The sequence below is a fragment of the Alligator mississippiensis genome, chromosome 1 (genome assembly GCF_030867095.1).
Source record: "Alligator mississippiensis isolate rAllMis1 chromosome 1, rAllMis1, whole genome shotgun sequence".
Classification (NCBI taxonomy): Eukaryota; Metazoa; Chordata; order Crocodylia; family Alligatoridae; genus Alligator; species Alligator mississippiensis.
This window is the reverse complement of record NC_081824.1, coordinates 420,966,176-420,980,153: the sequence shown is the minus strand read 5'-3', so window position 1 is coordinate 420,980,153 and position 13,978 is coordinate 420,966,176. Positions and strand designations below refer to the sequence as shown.

Here is a 13,978-nt window from a genome sequence, read left to right as displayed (position 1 = left end):
TTTTAAAATGTACATCCTGACATCCTCCTTTCTCTTAGAAAAAAATGACCTTGTAGCTTTGTATTGCTGCAAAATATTAACCACTAAGTTAGTGATTTTGAAATAAATATTCCTTTCCAGTCCTAAAGTTTGGCATAAGGGGGAAGTGGGGAGGGAATTTTTTGCAGAGGAAGTTTAAAAATCAAGTATGATATAGTAGTGCAATACCAACAGCCAGTTTGTACAAGATGACCCATTTAGTTTATATTGGACAAGAGGAAGCTGTTTTTTGAAGTGGTTCCAAATTAATGAGATTTCTAGGTATGGGAAGTATGCCTGTCCTTTGATATTCAACAGCTTACTGGTGAAGGCATTCATTTGCAAGACGGGAGCAGTAGCAGAATAGAAGAGGGGTTGGTCAGGACACCAGTCCCAAAAACTAGTTCTGAGGGCAAAAACTGCCATTGCCTTTATGCTGCTGCTGCCCAGAGTCCTCAGGCTTCTACTTACACCTCAGGCTGAGATCAATTTTCAAATCAGTGACAAAGTATAAATCTCTGCCGCATGCTAATGGCAATGTGAGTGTTGCCACCCCACACTCCCTCACATCTAAAAGAAAACTTGCTTTGTACAAATGAATTAAGCCTTTGCCTTTACAAAGTGAAAATCAGGTGCCATCTCCTATCAAACAAGTTATAACCTTTACTCTGACCTAATTTTCTCCCTTGTACCATTACACTCCATGAATTTTACATTTAAAAGGCAAAATGTACACCTTTCCTGCTATATAGAATGTATTATACAAAAGAATGTGATGCAACATTGGCTTAGATAATAACACTTGAGTAAAAATTGATATGAATCAATAAAAGCATCAAAGCTTAAAATATAAGCAAAAGGACAGAACTAAAAAATGGAAAGATAAATTTATGATAACTGTGATGTAAGGTTCCTCATTGGTATTTTTGAGCTTCACTGAAAAAAGACATGTTGGCTGCTTTTTCTTAATGTTTCTATCTGGCAGGTTAAGTTGAAAAATTAACCAGTCTTCCATCTTATATCTTTCCATTGCAACCTAAATAAGTAGGAACAAACATTTTGGTGTAAATGTTTATTTCAATTCATGGCTGCGTTGGTTATCGGTGGAATCTTTTTAACAATTCTCTTGTTTTCTTTTTTTTCCTACTCAGAGCAGGTGTTTTTAGCAGTAGCAATTAGAGAATATGCTAATTTTTAGTAGTGTTGGGCTTGATCCTGCTCCTACAGACAGCTTTTGGACTGAACAGGCATTTTGCCTTTAACTGCAGCGAGACGAGGGTCAGTGCCTTAGGTTTCAAAGTGTTCTTTTAAAGGCTGGACATTTCACTTTGATCTCTATGAAAGTACTTTCCAATTTAAAGCTATAGATGTAGAATACCAGCAGCACGAAGTCCAATTGTCACAGTGCAAATTAAGTACATTTAGAGAGCCTTGCTTGTCAAAGAATTTTTCATGTAATCCCAACTAAATTGGACTAGTAACTAGTGTCTTGAACAGATTAGCATCATGTGTGTCAGGTTTCTGATTTATGATACGCTTATAATAATAAAAATTAATGGTTTCAAAGGCTAGCTAATACTTCCTCTCCTGGAGTTAGGTTATCTAACCAATCCTCCCTTCCACATATACCTAAATGAGTGGTTTTCAAGCTGTGGTCCACAGAACCCTGGGGTTCCATAGACTATGTCTAAAAGGTCTGTGAAATATTACTATGATCAATCAAAAGTATGAGAATAACCATATTTAGAATTCAAAGGGGTCTATACCTCCATTCAACATTTCCAAAAGGGTTTGCACCTCTACTTCAATTTTTTTTAGAGGTCCACAAATGGAAAAAAGGTTGAAAACCACTGACCGAGACCGTCCCTGACAGACGTTTGTCCAACCTATTCTTAAAAACCTCCAGTGAAGAACATTCCACAACTTGATAGGTAGCCTGTTCTAGTGTTTCATGACTCTTATAACAAGGTTTTTTTCCTGATAACCAACTTAAATCATCTTTTCTTTAGAGATGAATCTAATGTCTTCTTGCCCTACTTATGAGCACAGAAAACACTGCCCCTTTACAGCAATCTATCAATGCCCTCTATGACTCTTCTCCATTTTGAGTTAAACCCTCAATCTTTCTTCATACGTTGTGTTTTCCAAATTTCTTAGCATTCTTGTTGCGTTCATTTGGACCATTTCTGTTTTTTGTTTTTTTTTTTCCTACATCTTTCTCAAAATGTAGTACCCAAAACTGGACATACTACTCCACCTAAAGTCTAACCAGAAGAATAATTATTCCCTTATATCACATATAAAATACATCCCAGAATGAGGAGTGCCTTTTTCAGGGGGTGTTATTTTTTGTTTTGTTTTTTGCAGTAGCATAATACTGAGGATTCTCATTTTGTTTGATCCACTATAATTCCATAGACGCTTTCCTACAGCACCGTTGTCTACCAAGATATTCCTCATTTTGTTTCTGTACGTTTGATATTTTTTTTCTTCCCAAGCATAGCACTTTAGGCAAATACTTGCCTTTATTGAATTTCAGTTTGTCACTTTTGGACCATTTCTCCTATTTATGAAGATCGCTTTGCATTCTGATCTTTTCCTCCAGAGTGCTTGGAAGCCCTCCTGCCTTGACATCATCTGCAGATTTTATCAGCACACTCTTCATTTATCATCCAAGTCATTAATGAAAATGTTGAATGAAAACAGACCTCTTAGTGTGACAGCAGATCATAGGTAACAGGTTTTCAAACACTTCTTTACTTGCGATATAGTGATTTTCATCTATACCACTGTATATTTCCTTAGTTTCCATGTGGAAATTTAGCCTAGATGAAATGCAATAGCTTTTAGACTGAATATTGTATAAGGTTATGATTTAAAACATGATGAGAATGCCATAAAATATTTTAACCATGCTCCACATACCCCAGTAAGCACTTTGTGGTTCAGAATATCACAGACAGTTGCATGATCACGTGGTGCCATCTGTTCCTCCTTTTCAGCACTGGAAAAATCTTTAAAGCTTCATTAACATTTTCAAGTCTTTAACTTTTGGATGCAACTGTCAGTTGCCAAGGTGATGTTAATGTGCTGTAATGAGGAGGAAGGTGTCCAGCACAATCATGAATGATGGAAAAGTCTTCACAGAGTGTCTCTCGCTCTCGCTCTCTCTCTTTCGATATGCCTCATGCTATGAAAAAAAAGAGAATTCCTGTTATATAATAAGACTAGGAAGAAATAATTGAATATTTGTTCTGTCAGAAGTCATTATCTTGATGACCACAGATATTTCTTCCTTTTTGAGAGGGGTGGGGGGAGTTGTTTGAGTAATATAATTGGATAATTCTAGAGAATGAGTTATTTAACTATAAGATAGTTGTTGTTCTTCAGTCTAGAATGAGAAGTACATATTCTGACATGTCTGCTTCTCTGGGAAATCTTACAGCTTGATTAGTGAGCAGTATATGCAAAGGAGTGTTATAATATTTATAAATACACAGAATTAGTTTTGTTCTGTGACTAGCATTTATTCTGCTAAGGTTCTTGAATCAGCATATGGAACTACTTTCAAGACGAGCGGTGAGAGTACCAACCCCCGCAGGTCGTTGCATGGAACAAAGTTTTCTGTCTTGCTGCAACCTCCCTCCAACACACAGTTTAGAGCCATAGAGTCTGTATTTTTATTTGTGATCCACAGAATTTTTACCAAATAGTCTGTTGCAGGGGAAGGGCTGCTGAAGAATGGGCAGCCCTAGCACATTCTTGCATCCACTGGCTTCTTTTCACAAGCCTTTTTCCTGATGAGCGGAGAAAACATAAAAGTTCTTGTAGAGCCTCCATTGCCTAACACAAAGGGATAATTGTAGGGGGAGCTGTTATAGTTTATTGATCAATGGGATGGATCTTGTTGATCATAGATGCTTTATTTAATTTATGTTTAGAGACAGTTTGAGCTTTGTTTTTTGCCTTTGAGTATCAGGTAATCTGGGCAAGCTTCCAGGTCAAAAACATACAACAGATACAGGTGTCAGGTATACAAAATATCCATTGCATACATCTCTAAACACTGTTTCAAATGTGAAGGATATATGGTTTCCCTGTAATATTCTCTCATAGAGCTTGTGCATTGACAAAACTCACTTTTGTTGCCTCAGAGTTTGTTCAGCCAGTGGATTCATGCTGTTTGAGTCAAATGTTATTAGCTTACCTGAATTCTAGTTCAGTCTACACTATTCTTCTGCCCTGAGCTAACCAGAGAAAGAGCAGTGGACATATCCCCACAAAGGTGCCAGAACCCAAGACTCTAGTTTATCTTTGGGCTTTTTGCTACTGCCAGTGCCTACTATAAAAGCCTAAATCTGTCTGTCTGGCCATAACACTTTATTCACATTCTAATTGGCTGACTGAAACAGCCAATCAGAGTGGTCCAAGAGTGTGGGAGCACTGCCATGATTCCAAAGCCGTGCAGAGGACCAGGCAGAGGGTGGCTGCCCTTGGCTTCCCCACCCCGCTCCCTGCAAAAAGCAGAACAGCGGCAGCATGGGGCATTAGGTGATGGCACTCCATCCCTGCCCCTACATTATTCTTGATAGACAATTAGCTAGTCCTTATAATATCTGCACTCCTGTTGTGCTGATGACATGAAATCCCTTCCTCCTTGTGGAGAACACCGAGAGTCCTCAGTGCTGCTTTTTTGAGACTTTGAACAGTAAAACGCAATAAAATGGTTAGGTGTTTTTCTTCATATGAGATCAATGAAATTATGGCAGGGCAATGCTGGAGCAACACATGGCAAATCTGACCCATGAACAAATATCCAGTTCCAGTAAGATACGGCTTGTTCTTTTTCCTTCATCTCCTGTAGTCAAATTAGAAACTACTTTTCATTTTGTGGACAACATATAAAACATGGAAAAGAGGACCACAGGTCCCAATATACTATTACATTGAACAGTGTGTCATCAATTAACTATGTAAAATAAAATAGTATAAAGCCAAGCTCTGACTGGAAGGAAACTAGAAAAATACCATGGTGAATCTTATTCAAGGTTTTGCCATGAAACAAGACAGGCATTCAAGCTATCCAGCAAATAAACCAAATGCATGGTAGAACAGAAGGATGCACATCTGGGATTGCAAGCAAGCAAGCACACAACAGAGATAAGCTGTGCTGTATCGCCATAAAACCTGATAATGTGTTTAGGATGCTGATATAATAAAAGAAGGCTAACCCCAAAATCTGTTGTTATAGCACATGCCCAGGAAATAATGAAATGACACCAAACACCATTTCATTTCATCAGCTTTATTTTCCTAAGAGGCATACAATCAAGAAATGTGTTCTTTAACGTTCAGTTGGATGGGAATGAAAATCCAAACTTTTAAATGCACTGTACAAGTAGCAAGTTTTCTGGATGCTGGCCTTGGAAAGAAACTTTTCTACGTTTGTGAGATCAGAACTCTCAGAAGCCACTGGTAGATAATTTTTTAATGTCCAGATAACTGCCTAGTACACTTAAGCAAGGATACAATTATATCCTTTAAATGACTTCCCTTATACCTGAGATGTTGAACACAAAATAGTGAATCCCTTGGATCTCCACGTCTTTTAAATAACAAGTCTTCAAGACCACTTAATTTAAGTAAATCACATTTTTCAGAGTGGTTCTATCATTCAAACACTGTTTTAGATTTCTTTATTTTTTACCTATTTTACTTTATTTTTTCACAAATGGGTATATTTTTACCTACAAGAAAGATAAGGGCTGATAATTGTCAACCAGTGATATAATAAAACATCCAAGTGTCCATTATGTTTAACCTTTTCTACAGGGTAAAAGTTAGCTTGAGCACAGCTCCATGACTTTACTGCTTCCGGTACCCAACCAGGCTTGTTTAATAGTACTTTGAGTATGTAGTTCAGAGTAACATATAATCATAGTTGCATTAAAATGATTTAGTAAAGTGTTTTGTGGAGATGTTAGAGCAATTTGTTTCATAGGATAATAGGAAAGAAGAGCTGGAAGGGACCTTGCACGATCATCTCATCCAGCCCCACGCTCAAAGCAGGAGCATCCCTGACTAAAATGTCCCAGCCAAGTGTCTGTTCTTGAACATTTCCTAGAATGGGAAGTTCCTTCTAATCTCCAACCTGAATTTCCTCTACTGTAGTTTGAGGCCATTGCTTCTAGTCCCATCCCTTATAGCCACAGAAGAAAGCTCATCTCCATCCTCTATATAATCACCCTTATTTGAAAACTGTTATCCAATCCCTGCTCAGTGTTCTGTTTGTCACACTAAATAACTGTAGATCTTTCAGCCTTTCCTCATAAGTCTTGCTTCCCCGGCCTTTAATTATTGTTGTTCACAGTTGGACTCTTTCCAATCTGTCTACATCGTTTTTGAAATATGGGGCCTGAAACTGGATGCAATACTTCAGGTTAGATCTTACCAGTGCTGAATAGAGCAAAAGAATCACTTCCCTTGGTTTGCAAATAGCACATGTATTAATACAACCCAGTTTTTTGCAACAAGAGTGCACTATTGACTTGTATTTAGCTAACAGTCTGTTGTAACCCCACCTTCTCTGCAGTACTCCAACCTAGGCAGTCATTCCCCATTCTATACCTGTACATGCAATTATTTTGTCATAAGTGCAGAACTTTGTACCTGCAGTCAGTATGTTAGAGGCGATATCTTTTACTAGACCAACTAGATAGTTTAAAAAAAAATCTGTATTTGCAGGCTTTTGGGCTCATGCGCCCTTCCTCAGGCAAAGGAGAATGCAAAGATTGTAAAATTTCTCCCAGGTAGAAATGAAACTTCAAATTGCATAGGAGAGCTGGAGGGTGGTGTAAGTTCTGGCTGGAAAAAGTTCATTTTATGCAAGTTAGGCTCTGATAAAAGTTGGAGCAGTCTATTTACTTGAGATAAATACCTGAACTTTTCCAGCCCATGACCCTCCATGCCTTTCTTTCTGGGAGTGCATGCAATGTGGGGACCCAGCATTCCTGTCACCTCCTCAGATGAGCCACCCGTGGCTGCATCCTGCTACCCCAGCCAGGCCCTGCATTCCCAACCCAGCCCTGGCCCCATGCATGGCCTGGCTAGATAGTGCCCTCAGCCCCAGCCCTGCCCTACTCCTTCCCTCACTGTGGGGGCCTTACTCTGGCCCCTTTCCATAGATTTACCTGGAGAGACCTGTGGGAGCTGCTCTCCAAGCTTCCTGGCTGTTGCATGTATGTCTGCGCATGCACATGTGCATGGTGCCCCCTGCCTGTGATTGCCCTCCTACTCCCCCCAGTCCAAAGCAGCCCCTTGCAGGGTGCAGCTCTGTCAGCCTGCAAGAGGAACCCACAATTTCCTCCACGTTTTTCTTTGTTAAAGGAGAAAATCTGTGTTTTTCCACAGTGAACAGAAACCCCACATCCCTGCTGATCAGGCAGGCCTCAGCTAATGAACTCTGCTCCAGTTTAGGAACAGTGAGCATCCTGATTGGCTATCCATTTAGCACCAGCTGGGGCCCTGGGTTTGCAAGTCAGTCAACAGTTCTGCTGTGTCAAGCCTTCTAGTTCCTGCAGTCTGATTTTCCTCGTTCCTGTCCCTGCTTTTGACTTATTTCTGAACTTCAGCTTTGAATTTCCCCATGGATCTGTTTCCTGACTCCAGAGCCTGGTTTGGCTCTGCTTTTGGACCCTGTGGATTATTCCTCGGATTGGTACTTGGCATATGATTCCCAGATCCAGGCCTTGGGCTGTGTTGTGGGTTCTGCTCCTGGATTTCCCTTTGGTGTTGGTAATATGGCTCCCATTCTCTGACCCAGCCCTGAGCCGGCCTTAATCTCAGTGCACTAGCTTGGTAGGCCACAGTGCCTGGTCACTTACAAGCCCTATCCTGCAGAAAGTCCACAAGTCTACTCAACGTGGTGTCATCTGCTAAGCTTGCACTCAATCCTATCATCCAAATCATTAATGAAGATGTGGAACAATAATGGGCCCAGGATAGATCCCAAGGAAACCCCACTTGGTACCTCTTTGCAAGCAGACATTAAGCCAATGTTGACTACTGGTTGAGCATGATGATCTAGCCAGTTAGGTATCCACCTTACAGTGTGTTCATCTAGCCTGTATTTCCTTAGCTTGGTAATGAGAATGTTGTGCTCCGTGACAAGTTAGAAAGGTTCCTGTTATGGAGCTTGTATAATCAGACTTTAGGTAGAAGAGGAGTTTCTGCTAGAAGAGACTGGCTTCTTCAGACGAAAAAGAAATGGAAAATTAGGCATAGCTGTAAAAGTCTGTATACACTTTTCTATTCATACAAATTCCAATGATAAGCACTGTTGTTTCACAGCACCCATCTAGCTGGACAGTGGTTTCATAGTGCTATCATATAATTATTATCCAGCTCTACTGGTGTGAATGTCTTTTTTGGATACTAGTTATGTCTTCTGGATTCTTTCTCTTCTAAACTTGAATTGAGGTCTGCTGAATTTTTCAAGCTGCTCACTCATCCAAATCTTATATTCCATTCTCTGTGTGCAGCAACTTTAACAATGTATTCACTATCAGTTCCAGTCTGTAAACATTGAGGAACTTGGGAAGGGTCACTGAAAAAAAAATAGTCAAAGTGAATGTCTAGGAGCTCTGCAATGGCAATCTGATATTATTCAACACTGAGTTGTCAGCCATGCGTTTTCCACTAGTCAGACGTAACAAATAAATGGAAGTGTTTACTCTCCGGACAGCTGTATTCTGGGCTTTGAGCTGAGCCCAGACTCCTTAGTATACCTGACCTTGTGCAGATGTCTGAACAGAGATATTTTATTAGGACAGCACTTGAAAACAGCTTGATGTCACGCACATCAAAAACACAGGCTGATGGAAGGGCTCCACGGACAATGCCACGGAGCCAAAAGCATGTTTTGTTCTGGCTAAGCATAGCAGTGAGTGGGAGCTGTTGCATTACTATCTTTTCAATGGAGGAGAGTAGGAAAAAGGGGAGCATGTCAACATGATTCACACTTTTCAGTAAATACTTGAGAATTTACAAAAAAAAGAGCCATTGTCTAAGTATTTCCAAAAGTTCATGCCTATGATAGCAGCATTTATTTTTTCTCATCTCCTTCACCTTAATGTCTTTTAAAGCCATTATTTTAAAGCTGTAAAATAGTATTCAAAGGCTGGGCTCTTCGCAAGCACCTCTGCCTGCAGCAAATTCTTGTGCAGATCTCTTAGGCGCATTGCCATTGTGCAGTAAATCTGTATGACGCACCGGCAGGACACTGTACAATACTGACATAGCACTGCTGAGCAGAGCAGATTCATTCACATAAGCAATTTTGTGGTACAAGCTCTGATTCATGAAGTTTATATTTGGGTTTTTAATCTTTTCAGATAGTAGTCTTATACTGCCCTGCAAAAGTAAGAGCTGGGAAGATTGGACGCCAGCAAATGTGTTCTGTTGACAGCTTTATTTTTGCATTGAGTATTCAGGACAGAGAGCTCTGCTGTATTGTTAGTTGAATCATTCCTCACAGGGTTTTATCTTCTGTGAGTTAATGAGGAATAGTTTTTTGGTTTTAGGCAGATATGTAATTCCCATTGCTAGTACCAAAGAGCAGTCTGTGCATGCAAAGAGGACCCTGTGCCCCCTTCTGTGACGTCAGTCAGTGTGGGGTGTTGACAGCTTTGAGTAAATGTTAATGGCATGACCTGACTGCATCAAAGTATGACACAATACACTTCTCAGGCAGGCAGCTCTTGCAGAGGAAGGCATTACCTTTGGTAAGTTGATTCAAGAAATTCTAAAAAGATTAAACAGCTGGTGCCCAGTGGACGTAAAAACTAAGAAACTTGTTTTTTATCACCAAATGAAATGCCCGGAGCTTTTGGTGACTGCCTTGGAAAGCTGGAGTGTACAAGAGAGGAATTTCAAATTGCTTTATCAAGTTATAAAAAAAAAAGACTAAATACTTCTAGTGAGCTTATCTCAAGCTTAATAAAACAAAGGCAGCCCTATGCACGTTCGTGGGAGGGGGGGGCTCCTGCAGGAGAACCGGGTTGACCTGGTGTCAGCTGTGGGACTTGGAAAAATTTCACTCTCCTGTGTTACAAGCGGTTGATGTGCCCTCCCCCCCCCCCCCCCCCCCCCCCCCGGTGAAGGCCCGGAAGTCCGTAAGGGGTTGCATAATAAAACATAAATTCTAGTAAAGAAGCAGGTAGTTGCTATCTTCTCTTTCCAGGAGAAGACTGACTCTACATGCTTAGGGTATGAAAAGCACCCTCTCCTGGCTTATAAATGGCACAAAATATTCTATGGGACCCATGGGTGTATGGTGCCGCTTGAGTTGGGGGGGCACATACCCCCCCCCCCCGACACCAGCCAGCAACTGGGGGGGGGTGCCATGGCGGCTGATCCCACTGAGCAGGGGGAGGGTCCCCCAGTGGCCAATCCCATGGCTGATCTCACTCACTGATCCCACAGCCACTTTCAGAAGTGGCATAGCCGGCATTCGCAGGGGGGACACTGGTGCTCTCAGGGGGTGCATGTGCACCCCTGTGCACCCCCTACATGTTGCCCCTGATAGGACTGAAAGTTACATATGGGGGAATCCACATGCTGATAGATACAGTTAATGGGAATAGTCATCTGGTGACAGGTATGTGGAAAATCCAATGCTTATTATGCTATTTGAAAGTAAGCTTTTATTCAGCTTGTTGCAGCAGTATAGATAATCACTGCCATTTTCCTGTAAGCCCCATGTTAAGGGACTTCATTAAAAAATTCTGATTTTTGTAGGCTTGGTACATTGGCCATTCCCCAGCCCCTTGCATTTATTGCTGTGGGCAACTTGTAACATTTTGATGCACTAAATGAAAAATTAGTATAAATAGAGTGCATATACACTTTAGCTTTACTGCATATTAGACAAATTTAATATGCAGTAAAGTATCAATTACTGTAGATTAATGTAAAGTGTTGTTGGGTAGTCCCATGAGATACAAGTACCACCAGACAGTGATTTAAATTATATGCTTAAATGCATGTGTAGATGGTGATGCAGGCACAAAGTGTGCCTGGTCAGCCGTGCCAGCAGGGGGCCAGCTTCCTGCTTGCTGCTGAGCAATGTGGCATGGACAGCTCCTCAGCTGCCCAATGCAGGAACCCAGACCCTAGGCCTGTCCCCTGGGGCCTCTGCTTCCCTCAGCCTGCTCCCTGGGCACTGTGCTTCACCATCGGATGCACGTGCTGGGCAATGCTGCCACCCTGGGCCTGACTCCTGCTGGGCAGAGCCTGCCCCCTGGGCATTGTGCCTCATCACTGGGGGCACATAACACCCAGCACCAAAGCCTGGACCCCAGCCCTGACCCCTGGGACTCCTGCCAGCCCAAACCTGCCCCCTGGGCACCATGCCCCACAGCAGCAGGCACAAGCCACCCAGCACTGGAACCCAGACCCCGAGACTGACCCACTGAAGCCCCTGCCAGCTGCCACTGTCTGGCTTCCCACCTGCTGGCACCCAGGGGTGGGGAACCAACTGGACCATGGGGAGACTGCAGCCCTCATTGTGATCTGGAGGGATGTGAGGTCCTGTGGCAGTTTAGTCGGACAACAAAGGTAAATGCCCATATATATATGCATCCATAGCCCAATGCATGCAGGAGTATGGACACCAGCACTCCGGACAACAGTGCCACATCAAGGCCAAGTCCCCAAGGGTGTAGTGGATCCATGTAAGGGACCATAACAGGCAGTCCAGGGCTGCACACAGGACCATGCCCTTCATGAGGAAGCTGGACCATATCCTGGCGCCCATGGACCTTAGTGAGGCCTGACGTGTTCTCCAGCATGGGCAGACTTCCAGAGCCCAAGCCAGGGCCTGTGGACCAGGAGGACTCAACAGGGGAGGGCCTCTCTGGGCTCCAGCACCAGGTCCCCATACCTGGCAGCTTGGGCTGCCACTTGCCTTGGCTATTCTAGAAGTGGGCCCCTGACAATGAGGACAGGGCAAAGATGGCTCCTGTATACCCCAGCTTCAGCTCTTCGTGAGAGCTGCAACATTTGAGAGGTAACATGCACTGTACAGAGGGGCTATGTGCTTCCTGCCCTTAGTTCAGGGATCATGCGTGCACAGGTGCCCAGGGACCATGGTAAATTGGCCAGTGAGCCCTTCCATAGGCAGCCACTGGCCGAGCCTTCCCTCCCAGCTTCCGCAGTGTGGGCAGGTGGGCCACTTGCTGTTTGCCACTGTTGACTTGACACGTGCCAGATCAACTCTCGGGACCTCAATATTGCAGTTAGACAGGAGGGCATGATACAAAATTATATACACACACACAAACTACACAAACACTCTATGGGTTCAAACACACGCACATACACAAACACACAAACACGCACTTCCATGGCTGTGTGTTAACACTAGGGCACGTTTGGGATAACTTGGACTCAGGGTTACTTGGGGTCAAGGTGCCCTGAGGTTAGTTAGGATCACTTGGTGCCCCGGGGTTCCTCAGGGTCAGCTGGCACTGGGGTGGAAGTGAGGGAAAAAGCCAGGGTTTTGGAGGTGGCAGAGAGGGAGCCAAGATGGCAGAGTTAGAGAGAGAGAGAGAGAGAATGAAGGAAGGTCAGAGGGGTAGAGAGAAAAGATTGGAGCAGGGCCAGTAGGTCAATAAGACAAAAACCCAGCTCAGGGTTCCAAAATAACAGTTTTATTAAACAGGCAACACTACACAGCCCCATAAAGTTATTGGTTCCCACACACACACACACACAATGGTAGCAGGAGAGGAAAGGCTTAATAGAGGGATTTGAGGTCCAGGTATGCAGAGACAGAATTCAGGTCCCTTGCTTGGGGGAGGAAGATGGGTGATAGCTACCTATCCCAGGCTGAGAGTTGATCCTCGATGGCCAGTCAGGGTCTTCTCTAGCAAGGAGTTGACCAGAGTGGGGTTGCCAGCAAGGCCTCTGGGTGGATAGGTGGCATGGCATAGTGCTGGTCCAGATGGAGAGGGCATCCCAAAGAGATCACACTCTACCACCCCTTTTATAGGGGTGGGCTATCTGCGTCTCCTATGGGAAGGACATGTCCAGGCAAAGACAGTCCTGCTCAGATGCATATGTGCAGATCCAGGTGTCCTCATTGTCTGGTGGGACACAATGGTGAGGTTGCTGGTTTCTGTAGGGTCTTTGTCTTCCAAATGTTGGGGTCCTGTAGGTTCTTTATCTCTCAAATGGTGGGTTTTGTCTCTGTTCCTGGGTGAGGTCTGTGGTTCCTGGGTGAGTCAATGCAAGGCAATGGTCCGGTCATTGAGTTGATCATTCAGTAGAGGCCTGCTACCATTGTATCTCAACCACCCTCATTCATTCCCATTCATCCAAGAACCAATTTACATGAGACTGGTTAGACATGAGTCACAATTACAACATACTACACAATAGGTTATACCCAAGCAGAGGACACAAGATGGAGGCTTGACATATAAAATAGAAACTTGACATTACTTTACATTACTTGACATTACCTTACAGACACAGGCCTAAATCATATAAATTCAATATAAAACAGTAAAAATCAATACAAACATAACAGAACACTATTTACAATATAAAAGGGGCTTGTTACTATAAGGGAGCATAAGAACTTATCTTAGTTTACCTAGTACTACTTGTAATCACTTATAAGGGATAGAGAGGACAGAGAGAAAGTCAGAAATGGCTGGGGAAGGGGAGGGAATGTATTTTTACGTTTAAAAAAAAGAAACAACTGGGGGTGCAGCCTGCCTTTCCTGTACCCTACCCAGCCACCACACCTCGGCACCCTGGGATGCCTTGGCCAGCCAGACCACCTTACCACAGCTGGGAAGCAAGATGGACTACTGGGAGCACCTGCCAGACCTGCCTGGTAAACCCATGCTACCTGTGCCCATGCCAGCTCACCCACTTGCTCCCAAGCTGCATG

General features: G+C 43.1%; 1 long non-coding RNA gene across 1 annotated transcript in view; it reads right to left on the bottom strand.

The window, feature by feature from the left end:
• The window catches only part of LOC109285886 (uncharacterized), a 125,685-nt gene that overhangs the window by 21,938 nt on the left and 89,769 nt on the right, over positions 1-13,978 (bottom strand). Inside the window, exon 2 of the long non-coding RNA XR_009455902.1 lies at positions 2,944-3,208. This is a non-coding gene — a long non-coding RNA (uncharacterized LOC109285886). The remainder of the gene's footprint in view (positions 1-2,943; positions 3,209-13,978) is intronic.